The sequence below is a fragment of the Emys orbicularis genome, chromosome 4 (assembly GCF_028017835.1).
Source record: "Emys orbicularis isolate rEmyOrb1 chromosome 4, rEmyOrb1.hap1, whole genome shotgun sequence".
Classification (NCBI taxonomy): Eukaryota; Metazoa; Chordata; order Testudines; family Emydidae; genus Emys; species Emys orbicularis.
Genome location: NC_088686.1, coordinates 44,750,286 through 44,756,176, shown reverse-complemented (window position 1 = coordinate 44,756,176; position 5,891 = coordinate 44,750,286).

The window sequence follows — 5,891 nt, the reverse complement described above, 5'->3', positions numbered from 1 at the left end:
GAGTCCGGGGCAACCCGAGCCGGGCCCCGCCGCCCGGGCCAGAGTCCAAGCGAGACCGTCACCTCGCCAGCGTCCTGCCCCGGGCACTACATGAATATTCATTAATTCTTCTGAATATTCATGGTATGCTCTTCTCAGCCCGCCCACCAAAGGAACTATAGAGTCTCTACACCGCGATGCAGACAGGCGTCGCTGGGACCATAGAATTCGACAGCTGAGATAGAGCAGTTCCGGGAAAGGGAGGGAGCGGACGCGGTCAACATGGCGGCAGGCAAGGCAAATCCCATACCATAGACATCTCGCCGGAGCGGCTAGAAGGGCCACAAGTCCTCTGCTGCTGCTCCTCTTACACTCCCACCCAACGGATAAGAAGATACTGCAGCCCCACACAGTCCGGAATCACCACCACCACCGCGCCCTATAGCACAGCGCCCCCTAGCGCCACTGTTTGCAACACTGGGGAGAGCGGTGCTAGCGGGCACAGCGCCCCCTATCGAGTCACCACATGGCTCCTTGTAGCACCTGGACTTTCTTTGGGTCTCCCCTCCTTTTTCCAGTCCTCCTCCTTTTCAGAAATACATTTCCCCTGACATATATCAGGCTCATGCTCAGATGAATTATTCAGGGAAGTCTGGACATGATAAAGGAGATCTTTTTGAGTTATGGTAGAAATGTGCAGCTCTTCTAATAATATTCACAAAGATTTGCAACATACAGTTTTCTTCACTCAAATCCCTTAAAACACATCCTGCTGCCAAGCCTAGTGTTGTGAATAGTACAGCCAGAGAATATAACTCTCCTATGGTCAATTCCACGTGAACCGCATCGCGTGTTTGCACTGTGAGCCCCTTGTACAAAGATGAACATGCAGTGATTCCACTTAAAGAACAATAAAGCAGTAGGAATATAGGGCAAGCTTACACTGATTGTCATCTTTTTATCTCTTACATTTTTCACAGCTGAGTCACTCTCTGACAACCTACAGCAGTTACATATCTTTCCCAGAGAAACCAAAGAAATCTCCATCTAGCACACAAAGCTAAGGCTGAGAATTTCTTCCCTCTACAAACAATTCAAGTTACCATGACATTATATCTGGGAATTTAAATGTTCCCAGTCAGGAACTTCCCAGTAATAATTCCAACACCAACCCACAAACTCCTCTACCCTGATGTTCCAGCACCAGCTCCTTACAAATAGGAAGTGGTTTGGCCAAACCCTATCTCCTCAAACAAAGCCTGACCAAACTCTCTGTCTGAGCCAGGACAGGTACCATCAATGTTATGGCTTGCCGACGCAATCTGAGTCTGCTGCCGGTACAACTCTTCTCGGGAGCTTCCCTGGCTGCACCAGTCTGGAGTCCACAATGTCACGTTAAGCCCAACGCAGGGATGCTAGTGGTTCTCAAACTTGTATTGGTGACCCCTTTCACACAGCAAGCCTCTAACTGTGAGCCCCCTTATAAATGAAAAACACTTTTAATATTTAACGCCATTATAAATGTTGGAAACAAATTGGGGTTCGGGGTAGAGGCTGACAGCTCGCAACCCCCCACGTTATAACCTCACAACCCCGAGGGGTCATGACCCCCAGTTTGAGAACCTCTGACATATACATTCTGGGCTGTTGCTGTCAGCAAAGCTTTCTGGTGTCTCCAGTTCAAAAATGGGCACTACCACTTGTTTTGGGGGAGCAAGGAGCCACAGAAAGGCCTGACCCTCCCCATGAAGATCCCCACTGATTGAGAGAAGGCCTCTGCAAGTGGCAAGCATTCCTCTCAAGTGTGTTACTGCCAGAGGGGCTGAGGAAGGGAAGGAGAACAGCAGGGTTGCTGACTCGTGGAGTGGGAATAGAGGGGGGCCTCAGAAGTTTCAGAGAAGCATCCCCCCATGTAACCAGAACCTTTTGTGATGTTGCTCTTTTCAAACAGGTTTCTCTTTCCAGGATCACACAACATGGGGCAAACAGCATGTTGGCCAGCAAAGAAGACATTAGACTAAGACACAGTAGCTAGGTGGTGGTGAACAGTATAATCCCACGTGTGTCCCAAGATCCTGCGATGAAACCCCCTATTGTAAAGGATAAACACAAGAGGTCAGAGTGGAGGTTGGTGAAAGAGCAGAAGGGGGAGGCAGAGTGAGACTGATGCGAAATGGGGAGGGTCTGTGGTAGGAAGGGGAAGTAGGGGGCAGAATAGGGTCTGTGTTGGAACCTAAGTTACCACTGAGTTTCCTGGCCTTTCAGCGATCTCATCTTTAATGCTGGAGTCAGTTAAAATTATTGTTTTTGCAACTGTCATCTTAACTCTGGGTTAGGAAACCTTTTTGCTTGAGGAAAATCTGATTGTAAAGGGATTTGAGCCCCTTTGGGCTTGAGGCCCTCATTTCCTCATAATCACTCCTCATACTTGGCCCTCTCTTTGTATCCCTTTGTATCCCTTCTCCCACTGCGCCTTTGGGCCTTTCCTCGCACACAGACAACCCCTGTGCCCACAGCAGGCTCCCTTTGGCCACACACCAACCAACCTCACTCTCATGTCCCGTCCAATCCCTCCTCGCAGCTCACGCCTCTTGGCTGCTTCCCCACACTCGTCTGTGCTCAGACACTGTTCCTGAGCCTGATCAGTTTAAAAAGAAACAACAACAAAAATCAGACTCTACATAATCAATTAAAATGCACACAATCCGTCTCCTTGCAAATATCACTCTCTCCATCCCCTGATTCTCATCTCAGCCCCCTCCCACCACAAATTGCTGTGATTCACAGCTTTATCAGTCATATTTAAAGGTCAAGCTCCAAAGGGCACAGACCATCTCTGTCAAACACTGAGCCCACTAGCATGGAATGTTATGGCTCCTGGTGACCATATTTCCCCAAAGGGAAAATGGGACACTGCCTGGGGCTAGCCCAAGGGTCCCCCCTGCCCACATGGGGCCAGCCCACCCCACTCACCCTTCCCACCCATGCGGGGCCAGCCCAGCCCGAGCTGCTCGCCCAAACCCTCCCTCCTCCCGCACGCTCCTTCCTGCCCCGCTAGGGGTTGCACCCCACTTTTCTGGCAAAACTGGGCATTTGTCCCATTTGTTCTTTCCAACTGATCATCAGTTGGCAAGAGCAAATGGGACAAATGCTCAGTTTTGCCACAAAAATCCGGGACAGGGCTTATAAAAGGGACTGTCCCGACCAAAACGGAATGTATAATCACCCTAGTTATGGCTATAACATCACAGAAATAAATGTCCGTCATTGCCACAAAAACTGAGGATGGCAGCCCAGGTAGTTCCACCCCCTCGGAACAGCAGTCTGTAAGAGGTGGCATTTGTGAACCATGTCATGTCAGTAATCACCGGAATTTATCTGCCTCGCTCTCCCTCCCCCTAGGAAGATTAAGTGGCTTCCCAGCCGGGACAGAATATTCATGTCCGGGTTGTTATAAACTGGACTCCACTTTGAATTCTTGGAAGCCAGGGGATCTGACACACATATACATGCTGGGCTGCAATTGTCTAGTCCAACCCCTTTCCCACCACCCCTTTGTCCTCCCCCTGCCTCATATAGCACCTGCTGTGAGCTCCATTTAGTGTATCGGTTCCAAGAATTTCCCCAGCCCTTCCTGACACTGCCAAGATCAAGAACAAAAGAGGAGCGCATACTCTGGGCCTCTCTATCAACTCTCTTCCCCCTCCCCCCCAGAGCCCGTGTCCTAGACAGTCGGAGCCGCTCTCAGCACTGAACATTTACATCTTTTATGACACCCTTCCCACTTCTCACACTTCTTCACCAGCAAAGGCTGTGTCCATTCCAGGACGTGCCTCGGGGCAGGGCTGGGGAGGGGAGTGAGTCCTGGAATAAATAACAGGAGTACTTGTGGCACCTTAGAGACTAACAAATTTATTTAGTCTGCGGATACAGACTAACACGGCTGCTACTCTGAGTCCTGGAATCAGATTTTCTGGGGATACGCTGCACTGTTTACACCACAGGCCATTTCATATCTGCTGTTCTGGCGACAGGCTCCAAAGGATCCTCTCTGCATGGCAGGGCCCTGGCTGAGGGATTTGCTATTGATTCGGAAGTTAGAGAAGGAAGAGCTCTAGTTGGCCCCAAGCAGCTGACCCCCTCCCTCGGTGTATAAGCAAGGCTTTGGCCAGTCCAGTTCTCAATGAGCCATGAGATAAGGCTGCCACTCCCTTCTCTGTGCAGAGCTTGACTGATCTCACCATTCAGAAATTGCCTGAGATTCAGCCTGTATTTTCCTAGGTTTCAGTCCATCCTGTTGCTCTCAGTTATAACCCCTTGCATGCCTCCCACAATCTTCCTACCTGTTCTCCCCCTCAGCCCGATGTTCCATACCCAAGCTAGACAGATTTAGCTCTATTCAACTTTCCTCATCAGTCAGTCAGTCTCTCAAGCCCCTGAACTATTCTTGTTGCTGTTCTCCAGCTCCCTCCAGTTTGCGGGTACAGTTCTGAATGCAGCACAACAGAGGCAGAGCTGTATGGACAGTGACCATACATTCTCTTTGACAGAGTGACAATGGCTTCTTTCAGAGTGGTAGCCGTGTTAGTCTGTATCAGCAAAAAGAACGAGGAGTACTTGTGGCTTCTTTGCAGCCACACTGCATTGCAAGCTGCCTGTCTCCACATTCAGTCTCTTTCAGACATTCCTGCTTCCCAGGTTCGCCGCTGAGTTTGGGATTATCTTCCTCCAGACATATCAGCAGAAACTTTCCAAAGTTGAGTCTTACTCTGCTGTTTCCTGCCCACGGGTCTAATCTCTAGGCCCTTTTATAGTTCTCTGTATTCCCTGGAGTTGGCAGCTGCCAACAATTTAGTGTTATCAGCAAGTGTCATAGCAGGTTATTCAATCCCCCTTCTGGATCATTAATGAGGAAGTTAAATATAATTGGGCCTATTATCGACCCCTGTGCTCCCACCCCCTTTGTCTCCCTCTTGCTCTCAAGTCTATGTGTATAGGTTGGTGCCTGTCATCCTAGTATCTGAATGACTTTGCTTCTTCTCACCCCATTCACTATGCTTGGATTAACGTTCCTCTTCCAGGGGGCCAAGCAGCCTTGCTCTCCTCTTCCAAATCTCTCCTTGTGGTTCACCGTCTACCACTAACCTCCCACCCATGCTCCTCCCAGGGCCTACTGGCAGCCCCTGTTCCTGGGAAAGGGGTAGCAAGGAGATCTTCTGGGACCCACCCAAAGAAGGCCTGGACTGCGAGGCTCCATGAGAGTTCTTGGCACAAGCGTGGGAGGAAATCAGTCACTCACATCAGGTCTCCGCTGACACTGGGGGTGGGGGACATTCACCAAGTCTCCACTGTGGGTAGAGTTATTAGTGACACAGGAAAAGCAAGGGGAAAAGCAGCCCCCATCTCCTTCCACAGAGAGCCTGCTGGGGGTTGAATGCTTTTATGTGCATGCGGGAGGGAAGGAAAGTGTGAGGGGATCAGAAGAGAAACACTTTGATCTTGACTTTGAATCTTTGGCAGTTCCCAGAACTCCCCCTCCCCCACCACCTGCTGCCAGGAGCTTGCCCAGCATTACAGGACATGGGCTGGGATAAGCTGGCATCTCCCCCTCCTGTTCAACAGCAGGGAACTGAGCTGTGTGCATCACAGTCACCCCTAGGGACAGCCCCCCCAGAGCAGGAAACAGAGCCCAGGACCAGGGTTAAATCAGTCCGATGGCAGGCACCCTGTGCAAAAAAGGGGTGGGGGAGAAGGGAACCCAACTGGGCAGGTACCTTGAGCGAGGAGGGCAGGGAGCCTAAGCGTGCAGAAGCCCTGAGCATGTCATTGGAAATCAGAGGCAGTGATGAGAAAGCCATTTGGGTCCTATCTCTATTATCCCAGGGCAGGACTGTCCCTCTTGTACATGGACC